Source organism: Plecotus auritus, assembly GCF_963455305.1.
Source record: "Plecotus auritus genome assembly, chromosome: 9".
Classification (NCBI taxonomy): Eukaryota; Metazoa; Chordata; class Mammalia; order Chiroptera; family Vespertilionidae; genus Plecotus; species Plecotus auritus.
In genome coordinates, this window is record NC_137783.1 from 29,759,450 (window position 1) to 29,781,589 (window position 22,140).

General features: G+C 43.9%; 1 protein-coding gene across 6 annotated transcripts in view; it reads left to right on the forward strand.

Moving 5' to 3' along the window:
• Positions 1–1,819: 1,819 nt before the first annotated feature.
• ASAH2 (N-acylsphingosine amidohydrolase 2) overlaps positions 1,820–22,140 on the forward strand; it is an 86,681-nt gene continuing 66,360 nt past the window's right edge. For 3 of the 6 annotated variants that reach the window (XM_080688334.1, XM_080688335.1, XM_080688336.1), the window contains exons 1-2: positions 2,065–2,177; positions 20,266–20,380. The gene's annotated coding sequence lies outside the window, so the exon portion shown is untranslated. Of the gene's footprint in view, positions 2,178–20,265; positions 20,381–22,140 lie in introns of those variants that run through there. The other 3 variants (XM_080688332.1, XM_080688331.1, XM_080688333.1) reach the window with 3 other exon arrangements.

The following is a 22,140-nucleotide window of genomic DNA, read 5'->3' on the forward strand; positions in this document are numbered from 1 at the left end:
TAAGGTCTTGAGCTAAAGAATCCCTCCAGAATTCCTTTGCAGAGATGTCCAATGCTTGCGTCTCTTTAACCAAACCTATTTCTCTCTCTCTCTTCCTCATCCTAGCCAAGGCTAACTCCACTCTACCAGTTCTTCAGTCTAGAAAGCTTTGGAATCATTCTTGACTCTCTTTTTTTTTTTTTTACATTTACTTTATTACTGAAGGTATTACAGATGTCCCCTTTGTTTTTCCCCCATTGACCCCCTCCAACCCACACACGCCCCTCCCAGGCCTTCACCACACTATTGTCTATGTCCTTGTAAGTTCCCCAGTTAATCACTCCCCTCCCATCCCCACCCCAGCCTTTCCTCTGAAATTTGTCACTCTGTTCCATGCTTCTATGTCTCTGGATCTATTTTGTTCATTAGATTCCACATATGAGTGAGATCATGTGATACTTATCTTTCTCTGACTGGCTTATTTTGCTTAGCATAATACTCTCCAGGTCCATCCATGCTGTTGCAAATGATAAGAATTCCTTCTTTTTTACAGCCACATTTATTTCACTGTGTAAATGCACCACAGTTTTTTTATCCCTTCATCTGCTGATTGACTCTTATTTCTTTCACATCCTTCTAAACCCAGTGAGAAATCCTGTTGGCTGTACCTTTAAAATACATCCGTATTAGTCCACTTCACATCATCTCTGCTTCTAGCCTTCTAGACCCAGTCTCTTGCTTGGATATTACAAAATGTTCCAAATTAGTCTCCCTGCTTTTAAAATTGCCCCTTGGCAGTGTGTGTTCCTCATCAAGTCTAGGTGATAAATAGTAGAGTAAGCTTTCTAAAGAACAGATCATACCACTGCGCTGCTCAAAATTCTCCAATGACTTCCCATCTCTCATTTGGAGTAAACCTGAAGTCCTTACCTTGATCTGTAAGGCCTTCCTGACCTCCATGCCCTGCACCTCCAGGGCACATACCTTGACCACATTTCCAATTGCTCCTTCTCTTGCCCTCTCTGCGTATGTTAACCTAGGCATCTCTTCTTCCTTCAAGCACACTCTTACCTGAGGACCTTGATATGTTATTTCTTTTTCCTGGGATGCTTTTTCCCAGGTATACGCATGACTTATCCTTCCTTCCCACTTCCTTCAGGCATCCACTGAGGTATTACCCCATCAGAGAGGACCTCTGATTATACTATGTAAAACAACCTTCTCTCACCTCTTATTTTGCTTTATTCTTCCTTTTAGCACTTATAACCTAGGAAATTATATTTAATTTTATTTTTTGTTTGTCTTTCTCCATTTAGAAGGGGAAGCATCATGAAGCAGGAAGCAGCCAATCAATGATTCTCTCTCATCATTGATATTTCTATCTCTCTCCCTTCCTCTCTGAAACCAATAAAAATATATGAAGAAAACAAACAGTATTTGCATTCTTTTCCCTGCCTTTGGTACCTGCTAATCTGGGCCCCAAAGGGTTAGAAGTTTGAACTTTCCACCTAGGGACTCTAGTAATCATGTGATTTGTTTTAACACTGTGATATCATTTAATACTGCAGGGAATTGATGTTTGATGTTTTGCCGCAGAAGGATACCAGGGAAAATATAAGCACTCTTATTTGCTTCCCCCAAACTACCAAGATGACCACATGTGATCAATTATCTTTGTCGAGTTACAGCCTTTCTAGAAAATCAGGGGCATGCCCTCTCCCAGGCTTAACTCATTCATCCAAAATGGTCCTCGGATTTCACTGCTGCTTTGTCCTGCAAAGTCTCCTCTCAGCGGTGTGGAGCTGATGTGGTGGAGAAAGAATTTAACATTTTCCAAATCAGATAGGAGAAGCAGGTCTGTGTAAGGCAATAAATGAACCAGGTTCGTGTAAGAAGCAGGCTGTGTACGTGCAAGTGCAAGGTGATGGACTTCAGGTGTGACCTCCCAAGGATGGTGCAGGGGTTCGCCCATGAGCAGGCTCAGCTGGAGCGCGTCCTGCCCCGTTGAGTGAGTCAGCATGCAATTAGGTAAGTTGGCAAGCTTTTGGCTTCCTTGGCTAGAGCCTCCAGCCTCCAGGAGTTAACCTGCAGCGCTGCTCAGAGGAGCAGGGGCCGAGGATCCAAAAGAGTCGGGCGCCCTGGCTTGCCGGAGGAGGAACGACAGGCGGTTTTATGAGCAGCTGCTGCAGCAGGCCTGGGTACGTAGCTCTGCTTTGATTGCCAGTGTTCTGTTTTCTCCCGAGAGAACAAAGCAATGGCTGTTCGTGTTTGCAAACAAGATCCCCCGCCCCGCCCAGACACCCAGAAGGAGCAGATGTGTATTAGCCTGCTGTTTATGATGAAAATAAGGAATAAGGGTGGAGGGGGGAGTAGATTCTTCATACTCATTCATGTTTCTGATTGCAAGGGCAGATTTTCTTAATTCTGTCTGAACTCCAGTGCTGTATGTCAGGTCGTTTGAATGTCACAGTTACAGTGGAATTCAAGAGGTATATTTTGCCTGCTCTTTCTGAAAATCTGCACATCTATGTTCAGAGAGACAGATTTGCTTCACGGAGTTGTTTGCTGAGTTGTGAGGTCCAGTGGCAGAAATCCATTTTCCTGGCCTGTTTTGGAAAGCAGGAGTCATCTCCTAAGGCTTAAAGAGAAAATTTCTCCAAATTTACCACATGCCTGAGTAAACGCAGCAGCATCTTGGATCTAGTTTTTTTTTTCTTTCTGATAACTCGATGGCTTTTAGTCTCAGATGTAGGCAGCGTGACCTGAAATAACCTCTAGAATCCTAGTTCTGTTTTTGAGTCTCCTTGCCAGGATCACACGGGCCTTCCCTTCACGTGGGATAGCTATCTCTACTGACTGATTAACAAATACCTGAGATGCAGAGGAGATGAGAACTACCTTCAAAGGCTTGGATCTGACGCAGTTTCCAAGGACAGGGAAACTTAAGTCAGGTTTGTCTGGATCTCAGTCCTTCTCCTCTCTGGCGCTGCAGCATTCTCTGAGCAGCTAACGGACCCCGAGGACATTTTCCCAGGTAGCACTTCTGCAGATTTAAAATATAGAATGCCACTTAACAAGTTACTGCTTCCCAGCTCAGTGATCAAAACTGGTCTGAAACTGGTTTGGAATCACCTGGACTATTTCCTTCCCAATGACCATAGCTTATGTTAGCCCACATTTCTAACCAATGGGAGACTTTGTTTTGTAAATAAATTTCTCTTTAAAAAAAAAAAAAGCAAGCACTACCTTAAAACTTGGGCAAGTTCACGAATACCTTCATAATATTAATACCTTCCCATTTAATACTTCCTTCAAATCCTGCTCCCTGGAGTAATAGAGTTTTTTTCAGAATGAAGGGAAGGTGGTGAGAATCAGGAATTTGGGGCCTGGGCTCTGAAGGCAGAGGGTTGGTGAGCATAGCCTGAATGGGTGCTGCAGTAGTGGTCAGGGGGGCCACGGGGAACACTGAGCCCCTGAGAAGGGGGCAGCTGGAATGTGAGGGCAGGACCTAGAAGGCATTGCACACGTGGTGCAGGTGCAGGTGCCCACAGACTGCCAGAGCACATGGCATAGCTGGCATTGGAGGGAATTAATTTTCAGCTCCTCAACTTTAATTGGAACTGCTTTCCAAAATGTTTCTTTGCACAAGAACTCATCTGAGTTCTGCTCCAGAAAGGGAAGATAAACTTCTCACTGAGCTGGCCACACAGTGTCACATGGTGCATGGAGAGCTCCTGGCCACATACAAAGGGCGAGCTCAGAACATATTGCTCCAGAGGGAGAGCCAGGCAAATGGAGATGACCACGTCTCACTTCACCTCGGTTTCCCACGCCTGCCACAGGCTCCGAGCCTTGTCCCTCGGCCTTAGAATTTCCACGCAGTGAGAGGTTATCATGAGGACAGGGTATGTGTAGGAATACACTTATTGGAAAGAAAAGGAAGTAGGTATTTTCTAACAGTAATTCTGAGTGGGCAGCCTGAATTGATGAGTTTGGTTTGGTGTTGATATTTTCTGTAAATTTAACATGCCAATTTTGCTGTTCAAGGTTTTGCCCAAAACATATTTAAAATATGTACAAAAAATTAGACACTTCAACTTTTGCAAGTATTTAAGCATATAAAAGCTTTTTAAAAAAATATATATATATATATATCTTTCTTGGTTTCAGAGAGAAATGGAGAGGGAGAGATAGGTACATCAATGGATCAATGGTGAGAAAGAATCATTGATAAGCTGCCTGCTGCATGCCCCCCCCCCCCCCCCCGCCACACTGGGAATTGAGCCTGCAACCCGGGCATGTGCCCTTGACTGGAATTGAACCCCGAACCCTTCAGTCTGCAGGCCTACACTCTATCCACAGAGCCAAACCAGCTAGGGCACATATAAAAGCTTTTGACATCATCTTTTAAAATGTGCAAGAGAGTAGAACATTCTTTTAGGGGTTGCATGAGCAAAAGCTTGTGAAGATCACTGGCATGGATTAGCCTCAAGATGAGGTGTCTGGCAGCAAGGCCTCTGCCCTCAGACTGCCCAGCATCTGCTGCTGGTCTTGTGCCTCCTGCATGCCTCCTGTTTCCCCACAACTTCAGGGTCCTGCAGGTCCCTCTGCTCAGCCCCACCCACTTCCTCTGTGAACCAGCTGGCGGGTCTGTGCAGTGGCAAAGTTTTCATAAGGCAAGGGTCAAAGAGGAGGGTTTATTCACTGACATACTCAGCAGGCTTTCTTTTCCCCACTCATTGCTTTCTTTATTCATTCAACAAATGCTTACCCATCCATCTTCTCTTGTGCTGGGCAAAATGGTGAAGAAATTGTCTCTCTCAGCCCCCTGTGGTCACTGGAGGTAGTAATTCAGTGATCTGCGCTGTAATTCGAGGCGGGAACTGGGTTCTGGGCAAGCGTACAGCAGGAATCAAAGGGTCACAAGGGCAGAGAGGAGGCAGCATTTGGGCTGAAATGCTGACATGGGGTACGTGTTCTTTTTCTTTCTTTCTTTCTTTTTTTTTAAATATAATAGAGGAAGAGAGAGGGAGCCAGAGATAGAAACATCAATGATGAGAGAGAATCATTGATCGGCTGCTTCTTGCACGCCCTCAACTGGGGATCGAGCCTGCAACCTGGGCATGTGCCCTTATCCAGAATCGAGCCGTGACCTTCTGGTTCATAGGTTGATGCTCATCCACTGAGCAACATAAGCTGGGCAGTGAGTATGTGTTCTTAAGAGGAAAGAAGGGAAAGGGCATCCAGGCCGAGGAAGAACTTGAGAGAAGGTCTAGAATGAAAAAGAACAGAGCTGGCTGCGGGGAGAGACTTGAGGCTGCTCTCCTGGAACTCTGTGGTGGGGGAGGTGAGGCAGAACGGTGGGGTGGGCATGCTCTCTGGACACCTTTGTAACAGGAGGAGGAGAGCAGGTTGATGTACTTTTCTAGCGGGACTCAGTTTTTGTCCCCAGTCTGGGCCTACTTCTCTTTGATCCTAGCAAGCCCACTGCTTCCCTGCCCAGCAGTGGCCTCTCTGCCTCACAGGGGAAATGTGGTCTTGGAAATCCTGTCCTGCTGGGCACAAGCTGGGGAGGGGCTCTCTGCGAGGACCCAGTCCCTGGCAGCTGGGGGACAAGGGCCACCCTATCTCCTTTCCTCCATCCGGCATATTGTGGTCACCTATCATATGTCAAGGCCATGTGATCACTGCAGTTGGAATCAAAAGATGCGAATTCAAATGCTATGTCTGCAGCTTATTAGCCCTGTGGACTTGCTTGAGCCACAGTAGCTTCATTTGTAAAATCGGGATCCTGTGTGCAAACCTCGGGGGTGGCTGGTGATACTGAGTGGAATAGGAGGGGACTCAAACACCACATTGACTCACAGTGAGAGACGCAACCATTAAATAGAAGTCCCAGCATAGAAAAGTGTGTCAAGTTTAAGAGGAAGAAAGAAGGTAAGCCACAAACTCGGGGGGATCACTGTTCTGACCATTAACATCTTTTCAGCATTCTGCAAGTTACCCAGCAATATCACATACTTCCTGCTCTATTGCCTCCACAGTCCTGTGAAGTGGATTCTTGTAGAAGGGTGAGGACAGGCATGTCCCCACTCCAATCATCTTTACCAAAAGAAACAGTTGTGCTGGGAAGGATACCCAGAAACCTTGCCTCAGGGCTTAAAGCAGAGATGCCAGGAGCTGGCTCTGAATGTTCTTCCAGATAGGCACCTCTCCAAGCCTTTCTGTCGTGAGAGCTTTGCCAGTCTCCTCATTCCCCCCTCAGAGAAGGAAGAGTCTGCTTCTTTGCCAAGAGGCAAGGTCACATCAACAGCAGGTGAGAAAAGCAGAGATCATATCAAATCTCTAGTGCACATTCACTGTGAGAGGGAGGAAAGGAACCAAACTAATCTGGATCACATCTTGGGGCAGGCACTAGAAGTCCTCCTAACATCAGGGTTGAATGGGTTCCCTTGGGGGAAAAAAGGTAATCAAAACATTGAGGTGGCCAGTTATCCATGCCCAGGATCAAGACTCCAAAACAGGCCCTAGTCAGTTTGCTCAGTGCTTAGAGCATTGGCCCACACACTGAAGGGTCTCAGGTTTGATTCTGGTCAAGGGCTCATACCTCAGTTGCAGGCTCAATACTGGTGCATGAGGCAGTCAAGCAATCAATGTGTCTCTCTCACATCAATCTCTCTCTCCCTTTCTTCACTCCCCCTTTCTTCCACTCTCTCTAAAAATCAATGGGAAAATATCCTTAGGTAATGATTAAGAGAAACAAACAAACAGGACTCCAAAACAGGAGGATAAGAGTCACCCCATATCACCAACATTAAATGGGAGGTCACCCTAAAGCAGGGGTGGGCAAACTTCTTGACTCGAGGGCCACAATGGGTTCTTAAACTGGACTGGAGGGCCGGAACAAAAGCATGGATGGAGTGTTTGTGTGAACTAATATAAATTCAAAGTAAAGGAGCGGAGGGGAGAGCAAGAGAACCCTCCGCTCTTTCGGCTCCGCGGGCCGGATAGAACAGCCGAACGGGCCGGATCCGGCCCGCGGGCCGTAGTTTGCCCACGGCTGCCCTAAAGAGATGGAACTCTGACACCCACGCTCCCTGCAGTAAGGGACACTTTGGCTGTTGTGCTATTTAGCTATCCTCCCATTCAGCATGAGGGAATTTGTCCCACATTTCCCCAAAAAGGTGGTGTCCAATAACGTGTGTACCCAAGGTTCATGAGACTTTCCTCATACCTTACTGAGAACAGCTTTAGCGCCAGTAAGATACTTGAAAAGAAGGAAAGAAGGTGATCAGGGGTTAGCCATCCCCAGACTGCGGCAGCTAGTGAAGCCACAAGAGGGCAGTGCAGAGAACGGCGCTGGTGACTTGGAAGGAGAATTTTAATGTCTGCTCAGGAAGGTAATGTGAGCTTCTTAGGATTCTGCCAAGAAAGGAGGTCCCTAAGGGGCCTCAGAGAATCTCCTGGGACTGTTTTCAATATTGTTTTTCTTGCACCCACATTTCCTGATTGCTATTGCAGGCTACCCTGGGCTGGGAAGAGCCAGTGACATAAAGAAAACCCTCAAAATTTATTTATGATACAAAACAAAGTAATGTGTACCAGCTGGATATGGTTTCAACAGTCACCTGAAAGATCCAGCCTCAATTCTTGCTCCCCATTGTCTCCAGGGACAGGACTGACATCTGAGACTATACTTGAGTCTAAACTTGGTGGCTTAGGAGGTGGTTCGTGCAGTGACAATTGTGTGTTGAAGAAACTTCATATCGGTTCATTGGAACCAATTGTACACAGATCTTCCCAACTTTACTTTCAGTGACTTCCTATGGTAGCTTGAAATTAGTCGTGGTAAGAGTATTTACACCACAGAAATTGGCAAATGTGACACGCAAGAGCTTTTTATTCCTGGAGATTCAGCTGTTAAAGATTTAGCCACACACCATTGCCAGTATTTGTTGCAGAAAATTCTTTGATAAAGAAGCCATGTGCTGGGTTAGGACAGTAGGAGAAAAAATAGCCTTAGGAAGAAATTATTTTGTATTGTGGTAGAACATTACAATAGACCCAGAATCAGGTTTACTTGGCAGAACAGATCTACGAGTTTGCAAATGGGGAGGACTCTGGCCAGGTCACCTTTTCAGGGCAGGCCATACTTTCCTAAATGGTCAGATCCCTGAACAGTGCTAATTTAACTAACCCCAGAGCCCCATCTTTATGTTACTATATTAATAAGAGGAAGAATTTTTAAGTAAGTCTTTGGAGCTGAAGTGAAAGAATACTCTACTTCTAAAATACCTTGTTATATTGGTAGAAGAAGAAACAAGAAGAAATTGGCATATGCACATGTGGAAGGTCGTTTGTTGAAGTTCATCTTCCTAACTTCATATATGGGAGATTGTGTCAGACTGGCATCTCACAGCAGATTAACACTATGGCTAGCATTACCTTATGTCCTCTCAGAGAATGGGGAAGTCTCTAGGAATTCCCATCATAGAAGTCATTCATTCATAAGCAGGTTCTTGAAGTTTCTCATCTACTTATGCTAAACCAAAGGAAATTTTTCTTTTTGAAAATGTGAGAACTCCCCATGGATTATATTAATGTATAAGGAGAATTATTCATTAGCATTTGAAAGAGTGTCTACACAAAAAAGAGTAAGGGTAATTGTGAAGCAATCATATTTAATAATTGAGTGCATTGTACCATGCATTTCTAATTAATCCTCACAACAACCTTAAGATGTGAATACTATTACTCTTTCCATTTTATAGATGAGGAAATAGGTGCATAGAGAAGTTAAGTGATGTCCTCAGGTTAGGGCAGTGTTGGGACTTGAACTCAAGGATATGTTAATCTGGAACACATACGCTAAGTTATAATTCTTTATTATATCCCCACAATGGAAATTTAGCTCCTCTCCAATGAACCTGGGTTCCCACTTTTGTTGGGTGAAAAATGATTTCAAGTTAGAGGTAGAAAGAGCATGGATTTCATAATTTGATCAAGTTTTTCAGGTATTTCATTAACTCCGAGCTTCAGACAGAGCAGAAGTTGGAAGGTGGAGTAGGAAACTTCAGGTTTCAACTTGTGTGGTTGTGGCCCATAAGCAACGCAGGAGTCATTTCTCCCTAGGGTTTCTTATGCAAAAACAAAACAAAACAAAACAACAACAAAACACACACACACACACACACACACAACAACAACAACAACCAACAAAAACACAAGAGTTTCTCTCCCATATGCATTCTTTCAGTGTTGCTGGAATCTTGGCAGAAATGCAATGTGAGATTTTTGTTTTGTGTTATAGTTGCAAACTTTAGCTTCATCCCTCATTCTAATGCTTTTAGGCCTGGTGTTTATACTCACCACTCAAACTGAATCCATTTCTTCTAATCTTTACAATCAGTTTGTTTTCCCAAGTTTCCTTTTTCTTGCTTATTGGTACCACAGTTCCCTCCAATCTTAAAAAAGTTGGAATGATATTTGGTTTTCTCCTCTTCTTCATCTCCCAACTGAACCCGTGTCAAACCCCATACTTCACTCACACTTCTCAGGTGTTCCCTGTTTTCATTTCTACATGCCACCCTGGCTCTGCTTCCCTCCCAAATGGGCTCTCACATCTTAAATGATTGCCTGTCCTTAGCCTCAGGGCAGCCTTTAGGTTCCCATTTGCTTTTCAGCTCCACCTTCTTCTGTACCAGTAGAACACTAGTTAGGAAGAATTCAGAGGCTGTATCTGAGATTCTCTAGAAAAAGTCCCTTGATTGATTAGTGATGCTTGCCATGACCAGGGGATAAGAAAGAAACATTCTCTTTCAGCCTCTCTCTGTTGCATTTATCCACTTTTGTCAGATGTATGTTTGCAAAATGCACCTCTATGTATGTATTTATTGTACTCAGAAACATTCTGGGGCTCTTTACTGCCTTCCCTAGGTTAAAATTCATCAGCCTGGCATTTGAGAAGCTAATTTATCTTCTCAGATGCTTCTTTCATTGCTACCCTAGGAAAACTTACATTCGTGATTCTCAAACTCAGTGTCACAATGGACTAGTTGGCAGGAGAGGGTGAGGTAATAACCAGAGACCTGGTGATCTTATGTAACACCACGTTCTGTCTCAACTCTGGCATCATCAGGATATGAATGTGGGAGAGCGTCACATATGAACATGATCCTTTAGGAGGTCAAGACCAAAACTGATGGAGCACTGCTGCCCTGAGCTCTGCCAAACTGCACAAACAAACAAAACTCTTTGCCAACCACTACAGGCCCGGTGCACGGATTCATGCACTGGATTCATGCACTGGTAGGGTCCCTTGGTCTGGCCTGTGGGATCAGGCTGAAACCGGCCTTTCAACATCCCCCAAGGGTTCCCTCCTCTCTGGTTCTGGGTGCGTCACCCACGATCTGCAGCTGCCAAGTCACCACAGCTTGGCAGCTCCTGCGTTGAGTGTTTGCCCCCTGGTGGTCAGTGCGCATCATAGCTACTGGCCGGTCGGCTGGTTCGCCAGTCACTTAGGCTTTTATATATATAGATAGTTTGGGTTTCCCTTCCCCTGTACTTAACTAATACTGAGACTTCCACCTTTATATCTCTACATGCAAATTTTTTTTATTCTTCAAAGTTCAGCTTGCATTCTATCTCCTTCATGAAGCCTTCTCTTATTTTTCAAACTAGATATATTATCTCCTTTTTATGAGCCCCATAGCATTTTATTTAGGATGCTTATGTTCAACCTTGCATTATATTCTATATTTATTTGTCTTATATTCTTCACATAAGAGAGAAAGCTTTTTTAAAAATCTTTAATCTCTCTATTTCTGGGTTGCATACATGGTAGGTCTTTCACAGTCTGGCTTCTTCTGACCATACTTGTCATGTCTTTCCTCAGTCCCCCCTTGGCCTTCTCTGTTCCTCTCATACCAATCGGGAGGGTGCCAACTCCATTTGCTCTCTCTTGCCTTCAGGCCTTTGCATGTGCCATATCTCCTCTGGTGAGGGAGATTGTCAAGATGGCCATAGTTCTCCACCCCTCCCTGAACCCACACCTCCTGCAATGTGACTTCCTCTCAAGAGGTGGGGACCATTCCATCTCCCTTGAGTCTGGGCTGACCCTGGGACTTGCTTCAACACAGTGCAATGGAAATTACTGTGTGCCAGGTCTGAGTCTAGACCTCCAAACGGCTCTTATGTTTCCACTTGTTCCCTTGGAAGGTTACCCAGCCCCCTGTGAATGGCCCTGGGCCAGCCTGCTGGAAAATGAGAGCATGGGGAACGGAGACCAGCTCTCCCAGCAGAGGCCATGCTACACCAGCAGCTCCCAGCCGACCCCAACCACCCAGCAGCTTTCTGAGGATGTAGTCACAGGTCCCAGATCAGCAGAACTGTCCAGCTGGGCCTAGCCGAATTGCTAGCCTACAGAATCATGAGCTAAACAAGTGGTTATTTTAACCTATTAAGTTTTGGAACGGGGTGTTATGTTGCCAAAGCTCACTGACATATTAGTTTAAGAGCTACCCTTCTGGTCTTAACTTAAATATTAGTTATTTGGCAAAGCCATTTCTGACTCCCTTCAGGTCTGGGTTAGGGTTCCCTGTTACGTACCACAGAGGCATGAATAGTCCAGTATTATAATTATTAGTGAATTATCTCTATCACACATTAAGATTTTGTTGTTGTTGATCCTCACAGGAGGATATTTTTCCATTGATTTTTTTAGAGTGAGTGGAAGGGGAGGAAAGAAGAGGTTGAGAGGTTGAGAGAGAGAGAGTAATGTCTATTGGTTGTCTCCCACATATGGCCCGACTCGGGCTGGGGATGGAACCTGCCACCCCAGTATGTGTCCTTGACTGGGAAATGAACCTGAGACCCTTTGCTGGGAGGGCTGATGCTCTAACCACTTAGAAACCTTGGCCAGAGCTCAATTGTAAGGTTTTTTTGTGAAGGCAGAAATTTGGCTTATGAACTGTATCCTTTAGGTACAGCATAGTATCTACTATTCCACTGATGCTCAGAAAATATTTCTGAATGAAGCAATGGATTAAAAGAAGAGGTTGCAACTTGTGGCCTGGACAGTTGTTCACACATAGTTTTGACCTAAATGATAAATAAAATTTTTTTTTTTAAATTTGTTTGTCTACATTTGAAAATCAAGGCATTTTAGATAAATACCTATTTTTCTGACTTTCCATTAAAAAATGGAAAGACTCATCAACATTGGGCTTTCATTTCCTCATGGCACCAACGAGTGGTGGCTGTACCCTTCCGATGGGCACACACTTTCTGGCTGTTGCAGTCCTCCCTGATGCCTATTGTCTCCTCAACACCCACTGTGCTTTGCCATCGCACCTGTGCGGTTGGTTCTGTCGCAGACATCTGAAGGTTCCACGCAGCTACTTGCCTGCTGTAAAGCACCCCACATGTAGGAGAGTGGCTGATAAATGTACCCCACTTATTTACTTCTGCCTTGGATATGCGTGTGATGGAGGCAGCCTCTCTCTTCCTGGGTAAGATTTTAAGCATTGCTCATGGTCTCATTTTTCTCCCCTACAAATTGAGTTTGTTTTTGCTCCTTGCAAAGGGTTTTCAAGGATAATTTGCCTTATAACCTGCCTAAGCGAGAGAAGGACTGTTTTTGTTTGTTTGTTTGTTTGTTTTCATCTCATAATTCAGTTTGATTGTGGCAGAAACTGTGGTTTGGCCAGAGGTTTCCTCCCCCAGCAGAACTGGAAGGCTTGTCAGGAGCATCACGCCAGTTTTCAGATGGTTTCTTTTTTTTTCCTTTAGTGGTGGTATGAGGTCTACGTAAAATCCACAATGGGTGGCCTGTCACTTTCATGATGGATTGAAATAATATTTTTAGCAGTGTGAGGTGAGATTGGAGGGTCTTTTTTTTTAATGATTATTCATTCTACTTATAAGGCTTATAATTCAATGATGGAGTCTCTGAAAAAAGAAACCCCTCAGAAAATTCATAATTCCAGGTTTTAAAAAGAAACTCACCAAGGTGGGCTGATGTTCAGCAGGAAGGCATTGGTACAAGCATGCCAGCTGTTTACCCTGGCATCTGTTCTAATTGGTCAGTGCTCAGGCTGAATCAGTAGCTAAATCTTTTGAACATATCAACCCTGAAATTAATACATAGGCATGGAAAAAATGCTAGTCTTCAATCGTGTCTTTACCTTTGGACTAGTTTATGAGGCAGCAGGTGTAGCAACTTGGGGTAGCACAGCTCGATGCCGCCTGGTGGTATCAATTCTCTTATGTAAATACCAATATAATTATCTAATTCAGAAGAGTCTTTATCTCTTACGGGGCATCCAAGGTTCAGCTCCCTGGAACATGAAAAGGCAGCTCAGCCTGTTTTCTCATTAGTGAAATGCATAAGCCGGTGGAACTTGGCTCTGACTAAATTAGTTGATGCCTCATTATTCCTACACCTCCCAGATAATCATACCACTGACTGATGAGCTCAACCAAGATGGAGTCTGAAGTGAGCTCAGCCTGTCTTGTTTAGCCACGAAAAGACACAGAAGCTCTATATTTAGTAGTGGCTATTCTTCGTTTGACAATGCATAACAATGAACAATGGGCTAGCAGACTTTATCTTCTTTTTTTTTTTTAAGCCTAGTTGGAGAATTAAAGTATTTATTTCATGTCTCTTTTTCATATCCTGCAATCATCCTTTAAAAAAATAGCTTTTACCCCAGAACTAATACATAATTATTGCAGAAAAATTAAATAGGTAAAGTAACATACAGACAATAAATTCCCAAATCCCACCTCAAGAAAAACATGGTAGCATTTTGAAATGGATTAGGCTAGTTATCTCTTTGTTTCTGTCTCCCTCTTCATATTTTTGACAGCTTTAAAAGTTGGAGTTACTTCTTTTTAAACTCTGAACTTAAAAATAAAATATCGTGGAGGAAAATCTTTTCAAATCATTTTACACATTCTTCTGCTGTCTTAGGGATTATTAAAAACAAGTCAGGTTGTCACTCTGACCACTGATTATTGTCATGAGTCATTTTCATGTGAGTCTCTTTAAGCTGTAACTTTTGCTACTTGTGTGCCTGCTTCTAGCCACCTGGAGTATTCTAATTTTTTTGTGATTTGAAGAAAAAGAATGGTTGTTTAGAACTGTATGAGAATTAAAAGTCACCAAATTCTCCATGGATTTGACTATCTCCTGTGGTATAAAAAGCATGGAATTTATTTAATAAGTTTCTCGGTTTTTAAATATTTATTTCTAATTTTTAACTATGTCTTAGAGTTGAGATTGCATAACATGTGATCTCTGAATTAGAGAGATTTTAGTATATTTTGAAATTAATATAATTAATTCCCTTTTCATCTTTCTGCATGTGGTTACCTAGAAATAAAAAACATTTGATTTGTGGAATTTATGGAACTGAAATAAATTTTAAAAGAAGATTTATAATTTAGGAAGGTATCATCTTTATTAGCTGGTGTTAATCAGGTGACTATGTTAATGAGGATGGGTGGGGGTCTTGCTGAGGTAACCAAAAACCCTCTCTAAATCTTAGTTGCTTAACACATAAGCATTTATTTCTTGTTTATGCAAAGTATACTTCTGGTCTGGTGACTCCCTGAGGTAGGTTTCTTCGAAGTGGTGACTCAGGGATCTTGTCACGTATCATCTAGGACATGAAGTTATCAGGGTCAACACAGCAGAGGAAGAGAGATCACAAAGAGCTCACACCCCCTCTCAAATGCCTCCACATTAAAATACTTCAGTCCCGGAGTAACACATGTCACTGCCACACACATTGACCAGTAACTACCAGGGAGCTGATGCCCTTCCTGTATGCCCACAAAGGAGCGGAGGACCAGATATGGATGAGTACTGCCAGTCTCCATCACAGTGACCTTGGGCAAGTAACTTCACTTTGTCTCTATGACAGAGGGGTCAAACTAGGTGACATTAGAACAATCCTTACCTCTTCTCACAGTCCCTGACTCTCAGTATTTGATTTCTTACTATGAGTGTTGTGTTTTTTACTACATTGTAGGCATTATTTTATTGTTATTGTAAGGCCATCAGGCATGTTTATACTAGTAAAAAGGGCAGATGCTTGTGATGCATAGTGTAGCTGATGGTTAAGTGAGAGGCTTCTGAAGGCACATGATCTGGTATTGAATCCAGCTTGGTTGCCTACTGGCAGTATGACCTTCGGTTCTTTGTTTTACTGCTCTCTGACTCACTTTTCTTGTTTGCTTTTTCTTTATTGATTAAGGTATTACATATGTGTTCTTATCCCCCCATTGTCCCCCTCCCCCCGCTTATGCCCTCATCTCCCCTGGTGTCTGTGTCCATTGGTTATGCTTATATGCATGCATACAAGTCCTTTGGTTGATCTCGCCCCCTTACCCCCACCCTCCCCTACCTTCCCTCTGAGGTTTGATGGTCTGGTCCATGTTTCTCTGTCTTGCTTGCTTTTTAACTTAAAGGTAAAATGGGGATAGGAATAGTATCATCCTTAAGTATCAAATGAGTGAATTCATATAATGTTATCATAACAAAGTCTGGAAGACACTAAAGAGTTTTATAAGTTTATTTGATTTGATTTTTTATTATTTTTAAAATGATGGCTATCCTTCTTGCCCTGGCTTGATACGTGTCCACACAGTAATAGCTCAATAAGTTGTTGTCTTTCATGTCTTGGTGTGATTAGCTAGCCCAACCCATGCGAGTCTCTTTAATCTACTGACCCATTAAATGGAGTCACAAACAGTACCTGTAGGTGATTTGGGTCTTTGCCCAAGACCACCAGCTTCTTCGTTCTAGTGCCCCATCTGCTTTAGCCTAGATTCCATCCCTGCCTGACCCTGTCTTGGCTCTATATTCGAGTTGGATCCTGCCTTTGGCTCCTGCAAGCTTGGGATTCCTGCATGGTTTCCACCCATCATTGAGCTCTAGCTTTAGCTCATGGACTTCCTAGGCTGGCCTTTTGATTCCTGGAGAACCCACTAACCTTGGGTGGTAACTCCATACTTTAACCTCAGTCCCTCAGGACCCAAAACCTGCTCAGCTTTTGGTTCACACTGAGGCTCAGTCCTGGCCTTCACACAGGGTACATGGGCTATACCTTTTGAGTGTGGGCATTTCAGATGCCACCTAACCCTTATCATCATCCCAAATCAATGACATACCCAGGATGTTAAGTGTTATCTCTTCAGGTGGATGCATATGAGCAAGAATGTTTTTCTTTTCCTCCTGCATCTTAAGTGGTTTGTCCTTGGGAATGAGTTGAACATATTGCAGCTGCAGAGAAGGTGAGAAAGGATGCATTTGCTCTCCAGCATGGGGATGGCCTGGTCCTCTTCCCCTTTTGCTTTTTAGCTGGTCTAGTGAGGGATCCTCTGTGAATGGTTGCAAGTCCACTTGCTCCAGGCATGGAAAAGAATAGTTCTCACCAAGCACTGTTCTTCCTTGGCTTGGTCCTGCCCAGTATAAGAAAGACAAATACTTTCATGTCAAACTCCACTGAGGTCATCCTGTCCCCCACTGGCCAGAGAGAACATCCAGTCAGGCTGGACTGTGATACAAGCATGTTGCTTTCTGCTTCTCTTGGTCCCTTCTTTTCCAAGTTCTATCAATGGGCAGTGTGGTACTTTTCCCACAGTGCACAGTGCAGGTGGGAGATGCTAAGCCTGAGATTTATGTAGAGGGGAAGAATTACATCAAACAATATTGTCACCCTGTCCCTGAAATAATGATAAATGAAGCTGCAGCCTGCTTTCCCCCAATTTGCCTTCGTAATCTTGTATGGCAAACAGGTCAAATTTGTCACTGCCAAATGCAATAAATTCTTATCTATGGTTTTGGAAAAAGATAAATCATCAGAGAATAACCTCCAAATACTCTGCAAAGGCTCTCTAGCCCCACACTGTTTATCTAACAGTAGAGAATTAAGGAAGTTGTACAAATCCAATTTTTTTAATCCTCACTCAAGGATGTGTTTTTATTGATGAGAGAGGTGAGATAAATCGATCAATAGCCTCCTGTACATGCCCCAAGTAGGGATTGAACCTGCAACCTAGGTATGTGCCCTGATCAGGAATTGAACCCACAACATTTTGTGTACTGGACGGTGCTCCAGCCAACTGAGCCACACTGGCCAGGTCTGTTAGTCTGCTTTTTTTTTTCTTTTCTTTTCTTTTTTGCAATGAGGAAAAAAGCCTCAATCTTCAGATTCCAAATTCCAGGCCTTCCCATAGCCTCAACATCTCTCTTTATCATTTTGCCCATTGTGTTGGAGGCAGGACTGGGATAAATTTGGCGAGAGAAACTGTAGCCCTTGAGCAGTTGATCTCTCCTGTCCTCGGAGGAAAGCAGAACAGTGAGGATTGCTGGGGACCTGGACTTGGTGAGTCCCCAGGGAGAGAAGAGCTCCGGTGTGCCCCTCTGTCCTCCTGCCTGCCAGCCGCCCACCGGCCCGGCCCCTGTGGAGCTGAGACCTCCCTGCACTTGGGCTCCCATGCAGTGAAGCACTGCCTCAGGCCGGCACAGCACAGGGGCAGAGGGGGTGTCACAAGAAACTCTCTCCAGCTTGGAACAGAAGGGGCTCCGTTCTTTCATCTGTTGTTTATTTGTGGTTTGAGGTCAAGATTCAACTGAGACCAGTGAATAGATGATTCTATACATAGTCCACTGATGATGGAACTGCTTTGGGGTTCCAAGGAATTTTCCAGTCCTGTACAAAACCCAGGAGGGGTAAGGTATCACTATGGCAGCCCTGTGGTGTACGTACAACGGCTTTCTTTTTGGACCTAATGAAAATGTATCGTGCCAGACCGCCCATCGCTTTTAACTTCACAGATGTTCCCAGAGGCAGCGAGGCAAACACAGTGCCCAGCGATTGGAAAGCATACCCTCCCCACAGGGAGGTCCGCTGCCCATTTCGCTGAGGTTTAGCTTGGATGCGTTCTTAGTTGGAGGTAACAGAATCCACTCCAACTAGCTTAAGAAGAAAGAGATTTATGAGTGGCTAGAGATAACTTGCAGGCCCTTTGTGAAGGCCAAAGACAGGGAATGGAGGTTGAGCTTCTAGGAACAACTGCCCAACGTAACTGCGGAACCGAGCTGCTAAGGGATGGGCTGCCTTGTCAGGGTCATGGGATAAGGAAGCAGCTGGGCATCCAGAAGCAGCCACCACGCTGCCAGCAGGGTCCCGCTACCCTGATCCAAAACAGTAACCTCCTGTCCCAGGCCCCGCCTCTCTTCCCAAGCGGCTCAGTTCTGAATCGAAGTCTCACACTAGGGCTTCTGAAAGGCAGAACCTCAAACACATCTGGAACTGTAGGCACATGAGGGTCCACCTTTGCACCCTAGATGGGTTTAAAAAGAGTGGAGCGTGAAGCCCTCTACAATACCTTCCACAGTGCTTTTAACCCACTCTCTCCCGTCCACTGGCATATTAAAGAACAAAGTTATTTTCCATCCATCTGTCCTTCCATCTGTCCATCATCTATCCACCCATATAGCTAGCCACTGATCAGAGTTTTGCACTTCGGGTATTTTATTTTTATCGGTTTCAGAATGTATTGAAAAGATAAGGATTTTAAAAAAAAGTATAATAAAATATCATTATTACACTAGCATTTAAAGCAATAACCCCTTAATGTCATCAAATATCTAGTTGGTGTTCAGATTTTCCCAATTGTCTCATAATTTTAAAAACAGTTTGTTTGAATCAAGTTCCAAATAATGATGGTTTAGTGCTTACAACATGCAGTCGATTGATGTCTCTTCAGCCTTTTTTAATCTATAGCTTTCTTCTCCTTTGTCTCCTTCTTGGCCCCTCTTCTCCCCCTGCCTTGCTCTCCCCTCCAGTCTTTCTCTTCCTCCTGTTTTCCTCCTCTCTCTCCTCCTTCCTCTCCCCCCTGCCCGCCCCCTTCTCCACTTCCTGCTCTTTCCCTCTCCACTTCCAATGTGGTTGTTAAAGGACCTGGGTCACTTGTCTTAGAGAGTCTCTCACAGTGTGGGTTTTGCTTCCTGTATGTCCGCATTATCCTCTGACATATTCCCCGGTCGTTTGTGTTTTCCTATTAAGAGGCACTTACAGCTAGAGGCTGGTTTTATTTGGGTTTAATCAGAATACTTGAGAGGTTGGTGTGCATCACTCAGAGGCTTGTCTCTTTTGGTGACATAAGCAGCCAGCCGTGGATGATCATTGCCTAGATCCCGCATTTCATTAGGGGCTTGCAAAACGTTTAGATTCTAAGTCCATCATTCCTGCCTCGTTTATTAGCTGGAATAAATGAGGGACGGACCAAACTCTGCCAGGAATTAAGTGTCATCTTCAAAGTGCTTCCTGGACAGCTTGGGTTTACTTGGCAAAACAGAGGGCTTTGGCCTCCTTCTCGCTCTCTTTGTCTCTTGTGGGCCACTGTTTAACTTCACGCTGTTAGATGATCTATATTCTCCAAGAGGAGGTAAACGTCTTATTTCCCCTTTACAAAAGTGCTACATGCCTATTACAGAAAATACCAAGAGCCAAAGGGGGGGGGGGGAGGGGGGAAACCCATCCATAATCTTAACAACATATAATTACTAAAAATTAAAAATGCTTTTCTGTTCTGAAATCAGTGTAAATATTGCCCAGTGGGACCCATAGCCCACTCTAATGCCACCCTAATGTGGTTGAGGGACCAGTTGAGGAAAAAGCAGGTGCTTTTTCCTTCCTTCCTTCCTTCCTTCCTTCCTTCCTTCCCCCCTTCCCCCCTTCCTTCCCTCCTCCCTCCTTTCTTTCCCTCCTCCCTCCCTCCCTCCCTCCCTCCCTCCCTCCCCCTCCTTCCCTCTTTCTCTCTCTCTTTCTTTCTCTCTCCTCCCTCCCTCCCTCCCTCCCTCCCTCCCTCCCTCCCTCCCTCCCTCCCTTCCTTCCTTCCTTCCTTCCTTCCTTCCTTCCTTCTCTCTCTCCTCCCTCTCTCCCTCCCTCCCTCCCTCCCTCCCTCTCTCTCTCTCTCTCTCTCTCTCTCTCTCTCTCTCTCTCTCTCTCTCTCTCTCTCTCTCTCTCTCTCTCTTGTTCTCTCTTTCTCTCTTCCTTTCTGTTCCAGCTTGTACACATTGCATAGAACTGACCTTCAGCCCTGCAGGTCTTCTGAAACTGTACCTCAGTGTTAGGCTGTCCCAGGGGAGAGTGTCTGTAAGCCTTTTGTTATCAATACACTTTAATCTTATCCTTGTACCCAGTCCACAAAGTTCTGATAATGAGAACTTGAACTCTTCGGACATCATTGTGAAAAGTCTTTCCTCTGTAGGCGTCAGAAAGTGCTGAGAAGTCTTAGCTGAGCAACGTGCAAGGGGAAGAAAACAAGATTTTGGACCACCATTTGCTTTCCTGGATGCAAAAAGTCTTTTGAGGGGTTGAATAAGGTAAGAATGCCTTTTATTTTCTTGGAGAGGGAGGGATGGATCTTGAGTCATCCATTGCCTCAGAGATCTTGACGAAACCCCAAACCTCCACCCCATTTTTCTTAGCTTTGGAAACCCATTTTGCCATATTATTACTTTTTCCTTTCACAGTCTTGAGAAATAGAAACCTCAGCATGGTAAAGATGTGACAAGTGGCTTGCTGTTGTCTCATTAGAACCTCATCATTGACCTTCTAGGATTATGCTAGATTAAGTGGGAACCATAAGGAAATGTATATTCTTTTAAAATGTAATTCTTGGTCCATTTGCCTTCTGCAGCAGACATTTGCTTTAATGTTTGAAATCAGATTTTAATTATTATGAGAAATAAATAGTACTAACGGCTTAAAAAAGAACTGTGATATGTTGGCAGTAATTCTGGCAACAAAGTAAGAGTGGTGAAACACATCATTGAAATCTGATTAAGCGGTGGAAACTCTAATGTTAAATCAAGTGCTGCTGTTGATTGTGCAAAAGGCCAGCAGTGGTAATCAGTCAACAGAGAAAAACTGGCAAAAAAAACTATGATCTTGTTGTTTGTTACACAGGCCCCTACCACATGACTGCATCTCTTACATATATAATTTGCCTGTAGATGATCTGGGGTTGGGAGGTCCACTTGTCAGTCATCCATTTTTTATTGCCCTTTTTGTATGGAAGCTGTCTCAGCTAACAGAAAGGCTTACAGAAACCAAAGTTTAGAGCAAGAACTAGGTGTACTGGGTTTGAAGTTTGCTACTGAAACAATAGCTAATGCCTAATAAGCCTCTTTGGATCATCGAAGTTCCAGAGGCATATCTTAGATGTGTTTCCTGACTTTTGGGGGCTGTCAGTGAAACCTGGGACCCAGATGCAGAACTAATTTGTTCTGCCCTAAATTTAAAGTTGTTCCTACTGCTGGTCTTGAAGGTGGTCATGGTGGTGCCATATGAATGAGGAAAGTCTACCAATAACCAGGAAATTTAGGAAGATGTTTCCGTCTCTTTGTCCATTCCCAGTTCAGCCCTTTCTCTGAAGTGTTCGCTTGCTGGTTGACTGATTTTTAACCTCAAGTCCAGGGGTTGCAAAATAAAATGACTACAAAGACCAGGTAGTAACTTAGATGTACGAGAACCATGGGGTAGGAGCTATGGCAGGTTGGAGAAAGCACGCACCATCTAAAAAGAACAGCACCTACTAAGTTTTGAAACTTTTGGCAAATGGGAATGCTAGCTCAGTGTTGCCACATTTTATGGAGTATTTTGAAAGAAATTTGAGGTTTCAGATTTGCAAATGTGGACTCTATAGAAAAATTGTGAGACTTAATCTTTTATCTTGTCAATTAAGTCAAATTGAAACCAAAAATCGTCTAGACTGAACTAAACACAATTGTTTGTTGCCAATTTATAACTCTTGGGGGTAGCAGCATCTTAGCCACATATTACCATTTCCAGGGGCTGGGGGGGCAAGTCTTGGGATTCCAGTCCCATCTCATTGCTCAGGCTTCCTAAAGTATGGTTAATAAAGTGGGCTCGCAAGTCCCTTCCTTTGATTCCAATAATCCTTTAATAGTAGTCTCATATAAACCCCCTTCAAGGACCTTGAAGAACACAGAGTCTTGCCAATTTGGAACCCAGTGATGAATGTCAACATTTTGAGCACTTACTACATTCCATGGAACAACAAATTACTACTTGCATTATCTCCTCTTATTTTGATGGGAACTCTATGAAATAGATACTA